This window comes from Coregonus clupeaformis, chromosome 1, assembly GCF_020615455.1.
Source record: "Coregonus clupeaformis isolate EN_2021a chromosome 1, ASM2061545v1, whole genome shotgun sequence".
NCBI classification, from domain to species: Eukaryota; Metazoa; Chordata; class Actinopteri; order Salmoniformes; family Salmonidae; genus Coregonus; species Coregonus clupeaformis.
The window spans coordinates 9,641,466-9,662,800 of NC_059192.1; the positions used below are offsets into that span (position 1 = coordinate 9,641,466).

The 21,335-nt window shown below is 45.7% G+C and overlaps 1 long non-coding RNA gene and 7 other non-coding genes across 8 annotated transcripts; all 8 read left to right on the top strand.

Moving 5' to 3' along the window:
• The first annotated feature begins 1,875 nt into the window (after positions 1–1,875).
• Positions 1,876–19,823, top strand: LOC121581382. Its single transcript, XR_006661612.1, has 10 exons — positions 1,876–2,042; positions 8,504–8,677; positions 9,882–10,055; positions 11,352–11,525; positions 12,734–12,907; positions 14,279–14,452; positions 15,665–15,838; positions 17,128–17,301; positions 18,510–18,683; positions 19,638–19,823. It is a non-coding gene; the product is annotated as an uncharacterized LOC121581382 (long non-coding RNA).
• Positions 2,355–2,427, top strand: trnaa-agc. The gene has a single exon. It is a non-coding gene; the product is annotated as a tRNA-Ala (tRNA).
• Positions 8,990–9,062, top strand: trnaa-agc. Its single transcript has one exon. It is a non-coding gene; the product is annotated as a tRNA-Ala (tRNA).
• On the top strand, positions 10,368–10,440 carry trnaa-agc. Its single transcript has one exon. It is a non-coding gene; the product is annotated as a tRNA-Ala (tRNA).
• trnaa-agc lies at positions 11,838–11,910 on the top strand. The gene has a single exon. It is a non-coding gene; the product is annotated as a tRNA-Ala (tRNA).
• trnaa-agc lies at positions 13,219–13,291 on the top strand. Its single transcript has one exon. It is a non-coding gene; the product is annotated as a tRNA-Ala (tRNA).
• On the top strand, positions 14,765–14,837 carry trnaa-agc. The gene has a single exon. It is a non-coding gene; the product is annotated as a tRNA-Ala (tRNA).
• trnaa-agc lies at positions 16,151–16,223 on the top strand. The gene has a single exon. It is a non-coding gene; the product is annotated as a tRNA-Ala (tRNA).
• Positions 19,824–21,335: the final 1,512 nt, after the last annotated feature.

The following is a 21,335-nucleotide window of genomic DNA, read 5'->3' on the forward strand; positions in this document are numbered from 1 at the left end:
TGGCTACCAATGACCATGGCTTGAAGAGATCTCAGTGATTTTGAAGAGGGGTTTCAAAGGAGCATAGGGGGTTTAACGTGTGTTTGTGTGTGTCTCAGTCACCAGATCTCAACCCAATTGAACAATTATGGGAGATTCTGTAGCGGTGCCTGAGACACAAACATCAACATAAAACACCAAATGATGGAATTTCACGTGGAATAATGGTGTTGCATCCCTTAAATAGAGTTCCAGTCACCTGTAGAATCTATGCCAATTAGGTCCCATTGCCATGGAGATGTCTCTCACCATTGCTATGATGTCTGGAATGTTAAATACACACACACACACACACACACACACACACACACACACACACACACACACATACATAATGTACAGCCCTGAGTGGGAGTGAAAGGGTGCAGAAGGGAGATAACATCTTGCTGAAGTGAAATGCAGACCTGGTTCACGGTTACCAAAGACATTTGTATTTTCCCATCAGGCACCACAGCCCACCTGGGCATCAGTCTGTACAGGGTGCCTGAAAGCGGCTTGCGCCACCCGCAGCAGGAAGGGGAGGGGACGTTCCAACGCAGTGGTCTGGACCTGTTTCACCTGGAGACCGACAGCAAGCTGGGAGAGGTGTGGAAGACACGCCTCTGGCAAGACAACACAGGTAACCATGACAACACCAGTGAATACTGTAGTTTCGCATTTCCAGACTTCATAGTCTCGTATTCACTCGCTTACTGGAACACAAGGAAAGCAGGAGATTGAGGCTCTATATATTATGATTCCAAATAGGTAACACGACAATACCTAGTTGTGTGTGTGTCCTGGGTCTGGACCCGTTGTGGTACGTGCAGCATGTGGTGGTGTGGGACCCTCAGACAGACCACCTGTTCTACACCCCCAGCCCAGAACGTCTTCCCGCTGCAATGCCATGGCGTCATCCCTAGGTCCTGCCCGCCTGCTTCTAGAGGAAGCCGGGGGATTAGCTCAAATGGTAGAGCGCTTGCTTAGCATGCGAGAGGTAGCGGGATTGATTCCCGAATCCTCCAATGCTTTTCGCAACAACTTTGGAGATAACTGTGGCTTATTGAAAGACAACGTGTGTACATATCTAGTAGATGTGTAGTGAATATTTCTTGTCCAATACAAATTATAACTTGGAAAACGATTGTCTTCAATTTGTTCCAACTGCATGCATGTCCAACAAGTTTCCATTCTTTCCCTCGATCTCTTTCAGTAGAGGGCAGTTTGTTCTCATCCAAAATAAAGGAAACGCTTGAGTAAATGAGGGATCCAAAGTATATTGAAAGCAGGTGCTTCCACATAGTGTGGTTCCTGAGTTGATTAAGCAATTAAATCATCCCACCATGCTTAGCGTCATGCATAGAAATGCCCAGTTGCCCATTATTTTGGCTACCAATGACCATGGCTTGAAGAGATCTCAGTGATTTTGAAGAGGGGTTTCAAAGGAGCATATGGGGTTTAACGTGTGTTTGTGTGTGGGTGTGTCTCAGTCACCAGATCTCAACCCAATTGAACAATTATGGGAGATTCTGTAGCGGTGCCTGAGACACAACCATCAACATAAAACACCAAATGATGGAATTTCACGTGGAATAATGGTGTCACATCCCTTAAATAGAGTTCCAGTCACCTGTAGAATCTATGCCAATTAGGTCCCATTGCCATGGAGATGTCTCTCACCATTGCTATGATGTCTGGAATGTTAAATACACACACACACACACACACACACACACATCATTTACAGCCCTGAGTGGGAGTAAAAGGGTGCAGAAGGGAGATAACATCTTGCTGAAGTGAAATGCAGACCTGGTTCACGGTTACCAAAGACATTTGTATTTTCCCATCAGACACCACAGCCCACCTGGGCATCAGTCTGTACAGGGTGACTGAAAGCGGCTTGCGCCACCCGCAGCAGGAAGGGGAGGGGACGTTCCAACGCAGTGGTCTGGACCTGTTTCACCTGGAGACCGACAGCAAGCTGGGAGAGGTGTGGAAGACACGCCTCTGGCAAGACAACACAGGTAACCATGACAACACCAGTGAATACTGTAGTTTCGCATTTCCAGACTTCATAGTCTCGTATTCACTCGCTTACTGGAACACAAGGAAAGCAGGAGATTGAGGCTCTATGTATTATGATTCCAAACAGGTAACACGACAATACCTAGTTGTGTGTGTGTCCTGGGTCTGGACCCGTTGTGGTACGTGCAGCATGTGGTGGTGTGGAACCCTCAGACAGACCACCTGTTCTACACCCCCAGCCCAGAACGTATTCCCGCGGCCATGCCTTGGCGTCATCCCTAGGTCCTGCCCGTCTGCTTCTAGAGGAAGCTGGGGGATTAGCTCAAATGGTAGAGCGCTCGCTTAGCATGCGAGAGGTAGCGGGATCGATGCCCGCATCCTCCAATACTTTTCGCAACAACTTTGGAGATATCTGTGGCTTATTGAAAGACAACGTGTGTACATATCTAGTAGATGTGTAGTGAATATTTATTGTCCAATTCAAATTATAACTTGGAAAACGATTGTCTTCAATTTGTTCCAACTGCATGCATGTCCAAGAAGTTTCCATTCTTTCCCTCGATCTCTTTCAGTAGAGGGCAGTTTGTTCTCATCCAAAATAAAGGAAACGCTTCAGTAAATGAGGGATACAAAGTATATTGAAAGCAGGTGCTTCCACATAGTGTTGAGCTAAATCGATTATGCATGATTAACTGCTGGGAATGCATGGTCTTGCATTAGAAAAAGCCCAAAGTCAAACATCTTGACATTACGTGCTTCATAAAAACCTCCCTCTTCTACAGTATAATGTGGCTATATTGAAATATGTCGTAGTAAATATATTTGTTATAGATTGGTCTGACTAAAATCTTGTGCATGACCCATTTTGTGTTGGGCGTTTGTTTTCAATCAATGCTGTTCCTATGCAAGAACAATGGACAGAGAACCATATCTTGTCTAGGACAATACCCACGCCACAGGCCACAATCACTGGTTGCTCCCCTCGAGTCTTCCCTTGAGAACACACACACACACACACACACACACACACACACACACACACACACACACACACACACACACACACACACACACACATCATCACTGTTAACACACACACACACACACAAAATCCCCTCTTTTAGGCTGAACATTTGAAGACAGAGAACTCTACTCAGAGCCAATGCAACAGTGACACTAGCCTGGAGGGGACCTCGCCCAACTCATCAGGACCAATCAGAAGATGAGAACTACTAGATTCAACCTACATCATTTATTGCATAAAATGTCTGCACACAATGTTTCGGGGCTCTCTTCAGATAGCTCCCTAAGAGTTTGACGAACGAGTCCGTGCACGCGATTCCAGATATCTTTACCTCTGAATAAACTGCCTTTATTATACCATATCCACCCTGTCCAAAGTCTCTACTTGGTCTCAGTTCTCCAGTAAACTTGTGATTATCAACAAATACTAGACAATTCTGACAGCAGTGGCCATATTGTTGTTATCCATGAAATATCTGAAACAATGGGTTTTGAAGAAAGAAACCCATAAGCAGGCACCATAGTATTGTTTTTCAGTATATTCATAAACATTTTATCTCTATTGGTCCTCATCAAAAGGGAATAGGGTGCCATTTGGGACGTATTACACCATATTCACCACAGACCCAGAAACACATCAATATCCCACAAAGCAGTCAAGTAACTGCTGAGCTAATCCTGTAGAGGTGACTTCAGGATATGACTTCTTTATGATTCCAAATAGGTAACACGACAATACCTAGTTGTGTGTGTGTCCTGGGTCTGGACCCGTTGTGGTACGTGCAGCATGTGGTGGTGTGGAACCCTCAGACAGACCACCTGTTCTACACCCCCAGCCCAGAACGTCTTCCGCGGCCATGCCTTGGCGTCATCCCTAGGTCCTGCCCGCCTGCTTCTAGAGGAATCCGGGGGATTAGCTCAAATGGTAGAGCGCTCGCTTAGCATGCGAGAGGTAGCGGGATCGATGCCCACATCCTCCAATGCTTTTCGCAACAACTTTGGAGATATCTGTGGCTTATTGAAAGACAACGTGTGTACATATCTAGTAGATGTGTAGTGAATATTTCTTGTCCAATACAAATTATAACTTGGAAAACGATTGTCTTCAATTTGTTCCAACTGCATGCATGTCCAACAAGTTTCCATTCTTCCCCTCGATCTCTTTCAGTAGAGGGCAGTTTGTGCTCATCCAAAATAAAGGAAACGCTTGAGTAAATGAGGGATACAAAGTATATTGAAAGCAGGTGCTTCCACATAGTGTGGTTCCTGAGTTAATTAAGCAATTAAATCATCCCACCATGCTTAGGGTCATGCATAGAAATGCCCAGTTGCCCATTATTTTGGCTACCAATGACCATGGCTTGAAGAGATCTCAGTGATTTTGAAGAGGGGTTTCAAAGGAGCATAGCGGGTTTAACGTGTGTTTGTGTGTGGGTGTGTCTCAGTCACCAGATCTCAACCCAATTGAACAATTATGGGAGATTCTGTAGCGGTGCCTGAGACACAACCATCAACATAAAACACCAAATGATGGAATTTCACGTGGAATAATGGTGTCACATCCCTTAAATAAAATAAAATAAAATAAAATAAAATTTTATTGGTCACATGCGCCGAATACAACAAGTGCAGACATTACAGTGAAATGCTTACTTACAGCCCTTAACCAACAGTGCATTTATTTTTAACAAAGAAAGTAAAAATAAAACAACAACAAAAAAAGTGTTGAGAAAAAAAAGAGCAGAAGTAAAATAAAGTGACAGTAGGGAGGCTATATATACAGGGGGGTACCGTTGCAGAGTCAATGTGCGGGGGCACCGGCTAGTTGAGGTAATTGAGGTAATATGTACATGTGGGTAGAGTTAAAGTGACTATGCATAAATAATTAACAGAGTAGCAGCAGCGTAAAAAGGATGGGGTGGGGGGGGCAGTGCAAATAGTCCGGATAGCCATGATTAGCTGTTCAGGAGTCTTATGGCATGGGGGTAGAAGCTGTTGAGAAGTCTTTTGGACCTAGACTTGGCACTCCGGTACCGCTTGCCGTGCGGTAGCAGAGAGAACAGTCTATGACTAGGGTGGCTGGAGTCTTTGACAATTTTGAGGGCCTTCCTCTGACACCGCCTGGTATAGAGGTCCTGGATGGCAGGAAGCTTGGCCCCAGTGATTTACTGGGCCGTACGCACTACCCTCTGTAGTGCCTTGCGGTCGGAGGCCAAGCAGTTGTCATACCAGGCGGTGATGCAACCAGTCAGGATGCTCTCGATGGTGCAGCTGTAGAATTTTTTGAGGATCTGAGGACCCATGCCAAATCTTTTCAGTCTCCTTAACCCTCCCGTTGTCCTAGGGTCAAAATGACCCGCCACTATGTTGAACCAACTTTATTTAATTTTTATATTTTTGGGATCATTTGTGAGAAGGAGGCAGTGAGACTTTAAAGAAAGTATCACTGCCTCCTTCTCACAAATGATCCAAAAAATATAAAAATTAAATAAAGTTGGTTCAACACAGTGGCGGGTCATTTTGACCCTAGGACAACGGGAGGGTTAAGGGGGAATAGGCTTTGTCGTGCCCTCTTCACGACTGTCTTGGTGTGTTTGGACCATGATAGTTCGTTGGTGATGTGGACACCAAGGAACTTGAAGCTCTCAACCTGTTCCACTACAGCCCCGTCGATGAGAATGGGGGCGTGCTCAGTCCTCTTTTTTTTCCTGTAGTCCACAATCATCTCCTTTGTCTTAGTCACGTTGAGGGAGAGGTTGTTGTCCTGGCACCACACGGCCAGGTCTCTGACCTCCTCCCTATAGGCTGTCTCATCGTTGTCGGTGATCAGGCCTACCACTGTTGTGTCGTCGGCAAACTTAATGATGGTGTTGGAGTCGTGCCTGGCCATGCAGTCATGGGTGAACAGAGAGTACAGGAGGGGACTGAGCACGCACCCCTGAGGGGCCCCCGTGTTGAGGATCAGTGTGGCAGATGTGTTGTTACCTACCCTTACCACCTGGAGGCGGCCCGTCAGGAAGTCCAGGATCCAGTTGCAGAGGGAGGTGTTTAGTCCCAGGATCCTTAGCTTAGTGATGAGCTTAGAGGGCACTATGGTGTTGAATGCTGAGCTGTAGTCAATGAATAGCATTCTCACGTAGGTGTTCCTCTTGTCCAGGTGGGAAAGGGCAGTGTGGAGTGCAATAGAGATTGCATCATCTGTGGGTCTGTTGGGGCGGTATGCAAATTGGAGTGGGTCTATGATTTCTGGGATAATGCTGTTGATGTGAGCCATGACCAGCCTTTCAAAGCACTTCATGGCTACAGACGTCAGTGCTACGGGTCGGTAGTCATTTAGGCAGGTTATCTTAGAGTCCTTGGGCACGGGGACTATGGTGGTCTGCTTGAAACATGTTGTTATTACAGACTCAGTCAGGGACATGTTGAAAATGTCAGTGAAGACACTTGCCAGTTGGTCAGCACATGCTCGAGTACACGTCCTGGTAATCCGTCTGGCCCTGCGGCCTTGTGAATGTTGACCTGCTTAAAAGTCTTACTCACATCGGCTACGGAGAGCGTGATCACATAGTCATCCGGAACAGCTGGTGCTCTCATGCATGCTTCAGTGTTGCTTGCCTCGAAGCGAGCATAGAAGTGGTTTAGCTCGTCTGGTAGGCTTGTGTCACTGGGCAGCTCGCGGCTGTGCTTCCCTTTGTAGTCTGTAATAGTTTTCAAGCCCTGCCACATCCGACGAGCGTCAGAGCCAGTGTAGTACGATTCAATCTTAGTCCTGTATTGACTCTTTGCCTGTTTGATGGTTCGTCGGAGGTCATAGCGGGATTTCTTATAAGCGTCCGGGTTAGAGTCCCGTTCCTTGAAAGCGGCAGCTCTACCCTTTAGCTCAGTGCGGATGTTTCCTGTAATCCATGGCTTCTGGTTGGGGTATGTACGTACGGTCACTGTGGGGACGACATCATCGATGCACTTATTGATGAAGCCAGTGACTGATGTGGTGTACTCCTCAATGCTGTCTGAAGAATCCCGGAACATGTTCCAGTCTGTGCTAGCAAAACAGTCCTGTAGCTTAGCATCTGCGTCATCTGACCACTTTTTTATTAACCGAGTCACTGGTGCTTCCTGCTTTAGTTTTTGCTCATAAGCAGGAATCAGGAGGATAGAGTTATGGTCAGATTTGCCAAATGGAGGGTGAGGGAGAGCTTTGTATGCGTCTCTGTGTGTGGAGTAAAGGTGGTCTAGAGTTTTTTTTCCTCTGGTTGCACATTTAACATGCTGGTAGAAATGAGGTAGAACGGATTTAAGTTTCCCTGCATTAAAGTCCCCGGCCACTAGGAGCGCTGCATCTGGATGAGCGTTTTCCTGTTGATTTATGGCCTTGTACAACTCATTCAGTGCAATCTTAATGCCAGCATTGGTTTGTGGTGGTAAATAGACAGCTATGAAAAATATAGATGAAAACTCTCTTGGTAAATAGTGTGGTCTACAGCTTATCATAAGATACTCTACCTCAGGCGAGCAAAACCTTGAGACTTCCTTAGTATTTGATTTTGTGCACCAGCTGTTGTTTACAAATATACACAGACCGCCACCCCTTGTCTTACCGGAGTCAGCCGTTCTATCCTGCCGATGTAGCGTATACCCCGCTAGCTGTATGAAATCCATGTCGTCGTTCAGCCACGACTCGGTGAAACATAAGATATTACAGTTTTTAATGTCCCGTTGGTAGGATAACCGTAATCTTAAGTCATCCAATTTGTTATCCAATGATTGAACGTTGGCTAATAGGATTGATGGAAGAGGCAGTTTACTCGCTCGCCGTCGGATCCTTACAAGGCACCCCGACCTACGTCCACGATATCTCCGTCTCTTCCTCACGCGAATGACGGGGATTTGGGCCTTGTCGGGTGTCTGTATGATATCATTCGCGGCCGCCTCGTTGAAGAAAAAATCTTCGTCCAATACGAGGTGAGTAATCGCTGTCCTGATATCCAGAAGCTCTTTTTGGTTATAAGAGACGATGGCAGAAACATTATGTACAAAATAAATTACAAATAACGCGGAAAAACACACATAATAGTACAATTGGTTAAAGGGCTGTAAAACGGCAGCCATCTTCTCCGGCGCTGTTATCATATTATAGAGTTCCAGTCACCTGTAGAATCTATGCAAATTAGGTCCCATTGCCATGGAGATGTCTCTCGCCATTGCTATGATGTCTGGAATGTTAAATACACACACACACACACACACACACACACACACACACACACACACACACACACACACACACACACACACACACACACACACACACACACACACACACGTAATTTACAGCCCTGAGTTGGAGTGAAAGGGTGCAGAAGGGAGATAACATCTTGCTGAAGTGAAATGCAGACCTGGTTCACGGTTTCCAAAGACATTTGTATTTTCCCATCAGGCACCACAGCCCACCTGGGCATCAGTCTGTACAGGGTGACTGAAAGCGGCTTGCGCCACCCGCAGCAGGAAGGGGAGGGGACGTTCCAACGCAGTGGTCTGGACCTGTTTCACCTGGAGACCGACAGCAAGCTGGGAGAGGTGTGGAAGACACGCCTCTGGCAAGACAACACAGGTAACCATGACAACACCAGTGAATACTGTAGTTTCGCATTTCCAGACTTCATAGTCTCGTATTCACTCGCTTACTGGAACACAAGGAAAGCAGGAGATTGAGGCTCTATGTATTATGATTCCAAACAGGTAACACGACAATACCTAGTTGTGTGTGTGTCCTGGATCTGGACCCGTTGTGGTACGTGCAGCATGTGGTGGTGTGGAACCCTCAGACAGACCACCTGTTCTACACCCCCAGCCCAGAACGTATTCCCGCGGCCATGCCTTGGCATCATCCCTAGGTCCTGCCCGTCTGCTTCTAGAGGAAGCCGGGGGATTAGCTCAAATGGTAGAGCGCTCGCTTAGCATGCGAGAGGTAGCGGGATCGATGCCCGCATCCTCCAATACTTTTCGCAAAACAACTATGGAGATATCAGTGGCTTATTCAAAGGCAACGTGTGTACATATCTAGTAGATGTGTAGTGAATATTTCTTGTCCAATACAAATTATAACTTGGAAAACGATTGTATTCAATTTGTTCCAACTAAATGCATGTCCAACAAGTTTCCATTCTTTCCCTCGATCTCTTTCAGTAGAGGGCAGTTTGTGCTCATCCAAAATAAAGGAAACGCTTGAGTAAATGAGGGATACAAAGTATATTGAAAGCAGGTGCTTCCACATAGTGTGGTTCCTGAGTTAATTAAGCAATTAAATCATCCCACCATGCTTAGGGTCATGCATAGAAATGCCCAGTTGCCCATTATTTTGGCTACCAATGACCATGGCTTGAAGAGATCTCAGTGATTTTGAAGAGGGGTTTCAAAGGAGCATAGGGGGTTTAACGTGTGTTTGTGTGTGGGTGTGTCTCAGTCACCAGATCTCAACCCAATTGATCAATTATGGGAGATTCTGTAGCGGTGCCTGAGTCACAACCATCAACATAAAACACCAAATGATGGAATTTCACGTGGAATAATGGTGTCGCATCCCTTAAATAGAGTTCCAGTCACCTGTAGAATCTATGCCAATTAGGTCCCATTGCCATGGAGATGTCTCTCACCATTGCTATGATGTCTGGAATGTTAAATACACACACACACACACACACATAATTTACAGCCCTGAGTGGGAGTGAAAGGGTGCAGAAGGTAGATAACATCTTGCTGAAGTGAAATGCAGACCTGGTTCACGGTTAACAAAGACATTTGTATTTTCCCATCAGGCACCACAGCCCACCTGGGCATCAGTCTGTACAGGGTGACTGAAAGCGGCTTGCGCCACCCGCAGCAGGAAGGGGAGGGGACGTTCCAACGCAGTGGTCTGGACCTGTTTCACCTGGAGACCGACAGCAAGCTGGGAGAGGTGTGAAAGACACGCCTCTGGCAAGACAACACAGGTAACCATGACAACACCAGTGAATACTGTAGTTTCGCATTTCCAGACTTCATAGTCTCGTATTCACTCGCTTACTGGAACACAAGGAAAGCAGGAGATTGAGGCTCTATATATTATGATTCCAAACAGGTAACACAACAATACCTATTTGTGTGTGTGTCCTGGATCTGGACCCGTTGTGGTACGTGCAGCATGTGGTGGTGTGGAACCCTCAGACAGACCACCTGTTCTACACCCCCAGCCCAGAACGTATTCCCGCGGCCATGCCTTGGCGTCATCCCTAGGTCCTGCCCGTCTGCTTCTAGAGGAAGCCGGGGGATTAGCTCAAATGGTAGAGCGCTCGCTTAGCATGCGAGAGGTAGCGGGATCGATGCCCGCATCCTCCAATGTTTTTCGCAACAACATTGGAGATATCTGTGGCCTATTCAAAGGCAACGTGTGTACATATCTAGTAGATGTGTAGTGAATATTTCTTGTCCAATACAAATTATAACTTGGAAAACGATTGTCTTCAATTTGTTCCAACTGCATGCATGTCCAACAAGTTTCCATTCTTCCCCTCGATCTCTTTCAGTAGAGGGCAGTTTGTTCTCATCCAAAATAAAGGAAACGCTTGAGTAAATGAGGGATACAAAGTATATTGAAAGCAGGTGCTTCCACATAGTGTGGTTCCTGAGTGAATTAAGCAATTAAATCATCCCACCATGCTTAGGGTCATGCATAGAAATGCCCAGTTGCCCATTATTTTGGCTACCAATGACCATGGCTTGAAGAGATCTCAGTGATTTTGAAGAGGGGTTTCAAAGGAGCATAGGGGGTTTAACGTGTGTTTGTGTGTGGGTGTGTCTCAGTCACCAGATCTCAACCCAATTGAACAATTATGGGAGATTCTGTAGCGGTGCCTGAGTCACAACCATCAACATAAAACACCAAATGATGGAATTTCACGTGGAATAATGGTGTCACATCCCTTAAATAGAATTCCAGTCACCTGTAGAATCTATGCAAATTAGGTCCCATTGCCATGGAGATGTCTCTCACCATTGCTATGATGACTGGAATGTTAAATACACACACACACACACACACACACACACACACACACACACACACACACACACACACACACACACACACACACACACACACACACACACACACACACACACACACACACACACACATAATTTACAGCCCTGAGTGGGAGTGAAAGGGTGCAGAAGGGAGATAACATCTTACTGAAGTGAAATGCAGACCTGGTTCACGGTTACCAAAGACATTTGTATTTTCCCATCAGGCACCACAGCCCACCTGGGCATCAGTCTGTACAGGGTGACTGAAAGCGGCTTGCGCCACCCGCAGCAGGAAGGGGAGGGGACGTTCCAACGCAGTGGTCTGGACCTGTTTCACCTGGAGACCGACAGCAAGCTGGGAGAGGTGTGAAAGACACGCCTCTGGCAAGACAACACAGGTAACCATGACAACACCAGTGAATACTGTAGTTTCGCATTTCCAGACTTCATAGTCTCGTATTCACTCGCTTACTGGAACACAAAGAAAGCAGGAGATTGAGGCTCTATGTATTATGATTCCAAATAGGTAACACGACAATACCTAGTTGTGTGTGTGTCCTGGGTCTGGACCCGTTGTGGTACGTGCAGCATGTGGTGGTGTGGGACCCTCAGACAGACCACCTGTTCTACACCCCCAGCCCAGAACGTATTCCCGCGGCCATGCCTTGGCGTCATCCCTAGGTCCTGCCCTCGTGGTTTTAGAGGAAGCCGGGGGATTAGCTCAAATGGTAGAGCGCTCGCTTAGCATGCGAGAGGTAGCGGGATCGATGCCCGCATCTTCCAATACTTTTCGCAACAACTTTGGAGATATCTGTGGCTTATTGAAAGACAACGTATGTACATATCTAGTAGATGTGTAGTGAATATTTATTGTCCAATTCAAATTATAACTTGGAAAACGATTGTCTTCAATTTGTTCCAACTGCATGCATGTCCAACAAGTTTCCATTCTTTCCCTCGATCTCTTTCAGTAGAGGGCAGTTTGTTCTCATCAAAAATACAGGAAACGCTTGAGTAAATGAGGGATACAAAGTATATTGAAAGCAGGTGCTTCCACATAGTGTGGTTCCTGAGATAATTAAGCAATTAAATCATCCCACCATGCTTAGGGTCATGCATAGAAATGCCCAGTTGCCCATTATTTTGGCTACCAATGACCATGGCTTGAAGAGATCTCAGTGATTTTGAAGAGGGGTTTCAAAGGAGCATAGGGGGTTTAACGTGTGTTTGTGTGTGGGTGTGTCTCAGTCACCAGATCTCAACCCAATTGAACAATTATGGGAGATTCTGTAGCGGTGCCTGAGTCACAACCATCAACATAAAACACCAAATGATGGAATTTCACGTGGAATAATGGTGTTGCATCCCTTAAATAGAGTTCCAGTCACCTGTAGAATCTATGCCAATTAGGTCCCATTGCCATGGAGATGTCTCTCACCATTGCTATGATGTCTGGAATGTTAAATACACACACACACACACACACACACACATAATTTACAGCCCTGAGTGGGAGTGAAAGGGTGCAGAAGGGAGATAACATCTTGCTGAAGTGAAATGCAGACCTGGTTCACGGTTACCAAAGACATTTGTATTTTCCCATCAGGCACCACAGCCCACCTGGGCATCAGTCTGTACAGGGTGACTGAAAGCGGCTTGCGCCACCCGCAGCAGGAAGGGGAGGGGACGTTCCAACGCAGTGGTCTGGACCTGTTTCACCTGGAGACCGACAGCAAGCTGGGAGAGGTGTGGAAGACACGCCTCTGGCAAGACAACACAGGTAACCATGACAACACCAGTGAATACTGTAGTTTCGCATTTCCAGACTTCTTAGTCTCGTATTCACTCGCTTACTGGAACACAAGGAAAGCAGGAGATTGAGGCTCTATGTATTATGATTCCAAACAGGTAACACAACAATACCTAGTTGTGTGTGTATCCTGGGTCTGGACCCGTTGTGGTACGTGCAGCATGTGGTGGTGTGGAACCCTCAGACAGACCACCTGTTCTACACCCCCAGCCCAGAACGTCTTCCGCGGCCATGCCTTGGCGTCATCCCTAGGTCCTGCCCGTCTGCTTTTAGAGGAAGCCGGGGGATTAGCTCAAATGGTAGAGCGCTCGCTTAGCATGCGAGAGGTAGCGGGATCGATGCCCGCATCCTCCAATGCTTTTCGCAACAACTTTGGAGATATCTGTGGCTTATTCAAAGGCAACGTGTGTACATATAATAATAATATGCCATTTAGCAGACGCTTTTATCCAAAGCGACTTACAGTCATGTGTGCATACATTTTTACGTATGGGTGGTCCCGGGGATCTAACCCACTACCCTGGCGTTACAAGCGCCATGCTCTACCAATTGAGCTACAGAGGACTATATGTAGTAGTTGTTTAGTGAATATTTCTTGTCCAATACAAATTATAACTTGGAAAACGAGTGTCTTCAATTTGTTCCAACTACATGCATGTCCAACAAGTTTCCATTCTTTCCCTCGATCTCTTTCAGTAGAGGGCAGTTTGTTCTCATCCAAAATAAAGGAAACGCTTCAGTATATGAGGGATACAAAGTATATTGAAAGCAGGTGCTTCCACATAGTGTGGTTCCTGAGTTAATTAAGCAATTAAATCATCCCACCATGCTTAGCGTCATGCATACAAATGCCCAGTTGCCCATTATTTTGGCTACCAATGACCATGGCTTGAAGAGATCTCAGTGATTTTGAAGAGGGGTTTCAAAGGAGCATAGCGGGTTTAACGTGTGTTTGTGTGTGGGTGTGTCTCAGTCACCAGATCTAAACCCAATTGAACAATTATGGGAGATTCTGTAGCGGTGCCTGAGACACAACCATCAACATAAAACACCAAATGATGGAATTTCACGTGGAATAATGGTGTCACATCCCTTAAATAGAATTCCAGTCACCTGTAGAATCTATGCCAATTAGGTCCCATTGCCATGGAGATGTCTCTCACCATTGCTATGATGTCTGGAATGTTAAATACACACACACACACACACACACACACACACACACACATAATGTACAGCCCTGAGTGGGAGTGAAAGGGTGCAGAAGGGAGATAACATCTTGCTGAAGTGAAATGCAGACCTGGTTCACGGTTACCAAAGACATTTGTATTTTCCCATCAGGCACCACAGCCCACCTGGGCATCAGTCTGTACAGGGTGACTGAAAGCGGCTTGCGCCACCCGCAGCAGGAAGGGGAGGGGACGTTCCAACGCAGTGGTCTGGACCTGTTTCACCTGGAGACCGACAGCAAGCTGGGAGAGGTGTGAAAGACACGCCTCTGGCAAGACAACACAGGTAACCATGACAACACCAGTGAATACTGTAGTTTCGCATTTCCAGACTTCATAGTCTCGTATTCACTCGCTTACTGGAACACAAGGAAAGCAGGAGATTGAGGCTCTATGTATTATGATTCCAAACAGGTAACACGACAATACCTAGTTGTGTGTGTGTCCTGGGTCTGGACCCGTTGTGGTACGTGCAGCATGTGGTGGTGTGGAACCCTCAGACAGACCACCTGTTCTACACCCCCAGCCCAGAACGTATTCCCGCGGCCATGCCTTGGCGTCATCCCTAGGTCCTGCCCGTCTGCTTCTAGAGGAAGCCGGGGGATTAGCTCAAATGGTAGAGCGCTCGCTTAGCATGCGAGAGGTAGCGGGATCGATGCCCGCATCCTCCAATAGTTTTCGCAACAACTTTGGAGATATCTGTGGCTTATTGAAAGGCAACGTGTGTACATATCTAGTAGATGTGTAGTGAATATTTCTTGTCCAATTCAAATTATAACTTGGAAAACGATTGTCTTCAATTTGTTCCAACTGCATGCATGTCCAACAAGTTTCCATTCTTCCCCTCGATCTCTTTCAGTAGAGGGCAGTTTGTGCTCATCCAAAATAAAGGAAACGCTTGAGTAAATGAGGGATACAAAGTATATTGAAAGCAGGTGCTTCCACAGAGTGTGGTTCCTGAGTTAATTAAGCAATTAAATCATCCCACCATGCTTAGGGTCATGCATAGAAATGCCCAGTTGCCCATTATTTTGGCTACCAATGACCATGGCTTGAAGAGATCTCAGTGATTTTGAAGAGGGGTTTCAAAGGAGCATAGGGGGTTTAACGTGTGTTTGTGTGTGGGTGTGTCTCAGTCACCAGATCTCAACCCAATTGAACAATTATGGGAGATTCTGTAGTGGTGCCTGAGACACAACCATCAACTTAAAACACCAAATGATGGAATTTGACGTGGAATAATGGTGTTGCATCCCTTAAATAGAGTTCCAGTCACCTGTAGAATCTATGCCAATTAGGTCCCATTGCCATGGAGATGTCTCTCACCATTGCTATGATGTCTGGAATGTTAAATACACACACACACACACACACACACACACACATAATTTACAGCCCTGAGTGGGAGTGAAAGGGTGCAGAAGGGAGATAACATCTTGCTGAAGTGAAATGCAGACCTGGTTCACGGTTACCAAAGACATTTGTATTTTCCCATCAGGCACCACAGCCCACCTGGGCATCAGTCTGTACAGGGTGACTGAAAGCGGCTTGCGCCACCCGCAGCAGGAAGGGGAGGGGACGTTCCAACGCAGTGGTCTGGACCTGTTTCACCTGGAGACCGACAGCAAGCTGGGAGAGGTGTGAAAGACACGCCTCTGGCAAGACAACACAGGTAACCATGACAACACCAGTGAATAATGTAGTTTCGCATTTCCAGACTTCATAGTCTCGTATTCACTCGCTTACTGGAACACAAGGAAAGCAGGAGATTGAGGCTCTATGTATTATGATTCCAAACAGGTAACACAACAATACCTAGTTGTGTGTGTGTCCTGGGTCTGGACCCGTTGTGGTACGTGCAGCATGTGGTGGTGTGGGACCCTCAGACAGACCACCTGTTCTACACCCCCAGCCCAGAACGTATTCCCGCGGCCATGCCTTGGCGTCATCCCTAGGTCCTGCCCGTCTGCTTCTAGAGGAAGCCGGGGGATTAGCTCAAATGGTAGAGCGCTCGCTTAGCATGCGAGAGGGAGCGGGATCGATGCCCGCATCCTCCAATAGTTTTCGCAACACCTTTGGAGATATCTGTGGCTTATTGAAAGGCAACGTGTGTACATATCTAGTAGATGTGTAGTGAATATTTCTTGTCCAATTCAAATTATAACTTGGAAAACGATTGTCTTCAATTTGTTCCAACTGCATGCATGTCCAACAAATTTCCATTCTTTCCCTCGATCTCTTTCAGTAGAGGGCAGTTTGTGCTCATCCAAAATAAAGGAAACGCTTGAGTAAATGAGGGATACAAAGTATATTGAAAGCAGGTGCTTCCACATAGTGTGGTTCCTGAGTTAATTAAGCAATTAAATCATCCCACCATGCTTAGGGTCATGCATAGAAATGCCCAGTTGCCCATTATTTTGGCTACCAATGACCATGGCTTGAATAAATCTCAGTGATTTTGAAGAGGGGTTTCAAATGAGCATAGGGGGTTTAACGTGTGTTTGTGTGTGGGTGTGTCTCAGTCACCAGATCTCAACCCAATTGAACAATTATGGGAGATTCTGTAGCGGTGCCTGAGACACAACCATCAACTTAAAACACCAAATGATGGAATTTCACGTGGAATAATGGTGTCACATCCCTTAAATAGAGTTCCAGTCACCTGTAGAATCTATGCCAATTAGGTCCCATTGCCATGGAGATGTCTCTCACCATTGCTATGATGTCTGGAATGTTAAATACACACACACACACACACACACACACACACACACACACACACACACACACACACACACACACACACACACACACACACACACACACACACACACACACACACACACACAAATTTACAGCCCTGAGTGGGAGTGAAAGGGTGCAGAAGGGAGATAACATCTTGCTGAAGTGAAATGCAGACCTGGTTCACGGTTACCAAAGACATTTGTATTTTCCCATCAGGCACCACAGCCCACCTGGGCATCAGTCTGTACAGGGTGACTGAAAGCGGCTTGCGCCACCCGCAGCAGGAAGGGGAGGGGACGTTCCAACGCAGTGGTCTGGACCTGTTTCACCTGGAGACCGACAGCAAGCTGGGAGAGGTGTGAAAGACACGCCTCTGGCAAGACAACACAGGTAACCATGACAACACCAGTGAATAATGTAGTTTCGCATTTCCAGACTTCATAGTCTCGTATTCACTCGCTTACTGGAACACAAGGAAAGCAGGAGATTGAGGCTCTATGTATTATGATTCCAAACAGGTAACACAACAATACCTAGTTGTGTGTGTGTCCTGGGTCTGGACCCGTTGTGGTACGTGCAGCATGTGGTGGTGTGGGACCCTCAGACAGACCACCTGTTCTACACCCCCAGCCCAGAACGTATTCCCGCGGACATGCCTTGGTGTCATCCCTAGGTCCTGCCCGTCTGCTTCTAGAGGAAGCCGGGGGATTAGCTCAAATGGTAGAGCGCTCGCTTAGCATGCGATAGGGAGCGGGATCGATGCCCGCATCCTCCAATAGTTTTCGCAACACCTTTGGAGATATCTGTGGCTTATTGAAAGGCAACGTGTGTACATATCTAGTAGATGTGTAGTGAATATTTCTTGTCCAATTCAAATTATAACTTGGAAAACGATTGTCTTCAATTTGTTCCAACTGCATGCATGTCCAACAAATTTCCATTCTTTCCCTCGATCTCTTTCAGTAGAGGGCAGTTTGTGCTCATCCAAAATAAAGGAAACGCTTGAGTAAATGAGGGATACAAAGTATATTGAAAGCAGGTGCTTCCACATAGTGTGGTTCCTGAGTTAATTAAGCAATTAAATCATCCCACCATGCTTAGGGTCATGCATAGAAATGCCCAGTTGCCCATTATTTTGGCTACCAATGACCATGGCTTGAAGAAATCTCAGTGATTTTGAAGAGGGGTTTCAAATGAGCATAGGGGGTTTAACGTGTGTTTGTGTGTGGGTGTGTCTCAGTCACCAGATCTCAACCCAATTGAACAATTATGGGAGATTCTGTAGCGGTGCCTGAGACACAACCATCAACTTAAAACACCAAATGATGGAATTTCACGTGGAATAATGGTGTCACATCCCTTAAATAGAGTTCCAGTCACCTGTAGAATCTATGCCAATTAGGTCCCATTGCCATGGAGATGTCTCTCACCATTGCTATGATGTCTGGAATGTTAAATACATACACACACACACACACACACACATAATTTACAGCCCTGAGTGGGAGTGAAGGGGTGCAGAAGGGAGATAACATCTTGCTGAAGTGAAATGCAGACCTGGTTCACGGTTACCAAAGACATTTGTATTTTCCCATCAGGCACCACAGCCCACCTGGGCATCAGTCTGTACAGGGTGACTGAAAGCGGCTTGCGCCACCCGCAGCAGGAAGGGGAGGGGACGTTCCAACGCAGTGGTCTGGACCTGTTTCACATGGAGACCGACAGCAAGCTGGGAGAGGTGTGGAAGACACGCCTCTGGCAAGACAACACAGGTAACCATGACAACACCAGTGAATACTGTAGTTTCGCATTTCCAGACTTCATAGTCTCGTATTCACTCGCTTACTGGAACACAAGGAAAGCAGGAGATTGAGGTTCTATGTATTATGATTCCAAACAGGTAACACGACAATACCTAGTTGTGTGTGTGTCCTGGGTCTGGACCCGTTGTGGTACGTGCAGCATGTGGTGGTGTGGAACCCTCAGACAGACCACCTGTTCTACACCCCCAGCCCAGAACGTATTCCCGCGGCCATGCCTTGGCGTCATCCCTAGGTCCTGCCCTCGTGCTTTTAGAGGAAGCCGGGGGATTAGTTCAAATGGGAGAGCGCTCGCTTAGCATGCGAGAGGTGCGGGATCGATGCCCGCATCCTCCAATAGTTTTCGCAACAACTTTGGAGATATCAGTGGCTTATTCAAAGTCAACGTGTGTACATATCTAGTAGATGTGTAGTGAATATTTATTGTCCAATTCAAATTATAACTTGGAAAACGATTGTCTTCAATTTGTTCCAACTGCATGCATGTCCAACAAGTTTCCATTCTTCCCCTCGATCTCTTTCAGTAGAGGGCAGTTTGTTCTCATCCAAAATAAAGGAAACGCTTGAGTAAATGAGGGATACAAAGTATATTGAAAGCAGGTGCTTCCACAGAGTGTGGTTCCTGAGTTAATTAAGCAATTAAATCATCCCACCATGCTTAGGGTCATGCATAGAAATGCCCAGTTGCCCATTATTTTGGCTACCAATGACCATGGCTTGAAGAGATCTCAGTGATTCTCCAGACCTAAACCAGACATACAGTATCTGTCCCTGTCTATATGCTCCCATCATATTTTCTGGAATGAACATATAGTGTACTGTTTATATTTCTGGTTATATTCTTGACATTGATCATCTACCTCCCTTCCTCTACTCATTATTTTAACCCCATTTTCCTCTCTCCAGCCCTCCCTCCACCAATCCCTCCTTCCCTCGCATTCGCAGCTTCTACTCCGAGTCTGCCTTTCTCCAGCCTCACCCACACCCACACCCACCCAGAGACACCCACCTTCCCGAGGCAACCAAGCCCAACCACAGGAGCTCTGGCCTGGGCTTGGGCACCAGGCCTTCCAGGTGTCCTGGAGCCAGGCAGTTTCCTAGACATCGAGCCTGACACTCAGGGAGCTCTCACTCGGCTCATGCATCTCAGAGGACCCCCCCAGGCTCCTAGTGGAGGTGGAAGTGGGGTCAACACGAAGGCCCCGGAGTGAGGTGGGGGACGGACCTGGATCGCAGAGGGGCCTGAGACAGACAGAGACTGAGAGAAATGGAGAGAGAGAGACTGAGACATAGATTAAAGTGCCTATTACTGTGGGTATATAGCGTATGAACCTCTAAGGTTCCACTAAGCTATGAAGTGCGTACTATACCTCAAGAGACAAGTTTTCCCACTGTTGTTGACCTATTTACTAGTCCTTCTGCATTAGATATTCTACATACGTATGCTGGGGTTGTTTACCTATTTACTAGTCCTTCTGCATTAGATATTTTACATACGAATGCTGGGGTTGTTTACCTATTTACTAGTCCTTCTGCATTAGATATTTTACATACAGTTGAAGTCGGAAGTTTACATACACCTTAGCCAAATACATTTAAACTCAGTTTTTCACAATTCCTGACATTTAATCCTAGTAAAAATTCCCTGTTTTAGGTCAATTAGGATCACCACTTTATTTTAAGAATGTGAAATGTCAGAATAATAGTAGAGAGAATGATTTATTTCAGCTTCTATTTCTTTCATTACATTCCCAGTGGGTCAGAAGTTTACATACACTCAATTAGTATTTGGTAGATTTGGAGACTGTCAGGTTACAATAGATCCCTGAAAAGGAGGAGAATGCTGATTCTACTTTTTTTTTCTAAGAAAGGAATTTAAAAAACAGTCTTTACAACAAAATAACATGTATTGTGCAGTAATAAAGTGTATGATTCATATAAAGGTTTAGTAATACATATTAGTGACATAGTTTCATATTAATGTATAGTGTACTTTTAATAATTGTAATATGTATGCTTACATTTCTGTACTAAAGTTTTAGAAGAAAGTTAAAGGTTTGAAAGAAAATTGTAATTAACTTCAATGAATTAAATATCTCTTACTGTGGCCCTCTGTCTCTGTGTGTGTATGAGGGATGGTGTCAGGTTACAAGCTAGGGGGCTTTACACGCAGAGAGAGCCCGTCCCAACAGTCTTTCCAACAACAAAAATTAAAGTGTAGTATTGTGTGATAACATGTTTGATTTATATAAAGGTTTAGTAAAAAAAAAAACGGTGTCATAGTTTAATATTTAATATTGTATAGTGAACTTTAATAATTGTAATATGTATGTTTAAATGTCTGTATTAAAGTTTTTGAAGAAAATAAAAGGTTTGAAAGAAAATTGTATTTACCTTCAATGAATTCAATTAAATCTCTAGCCCTCTGTGTCTCCCATTGGTTTGTGTGGGGGCTGGTTGCATGGGATGGTGTCAGGTTACAAGCTGTGGGGGTTACAAGCAGACGAGGTATTATTATTTAGTATTATGCAATAATAATATGTAGGATTTATATAAAGGTTTAGTAAAAAACATTAGTGTTATAGTTTAATATTTAATATTGTA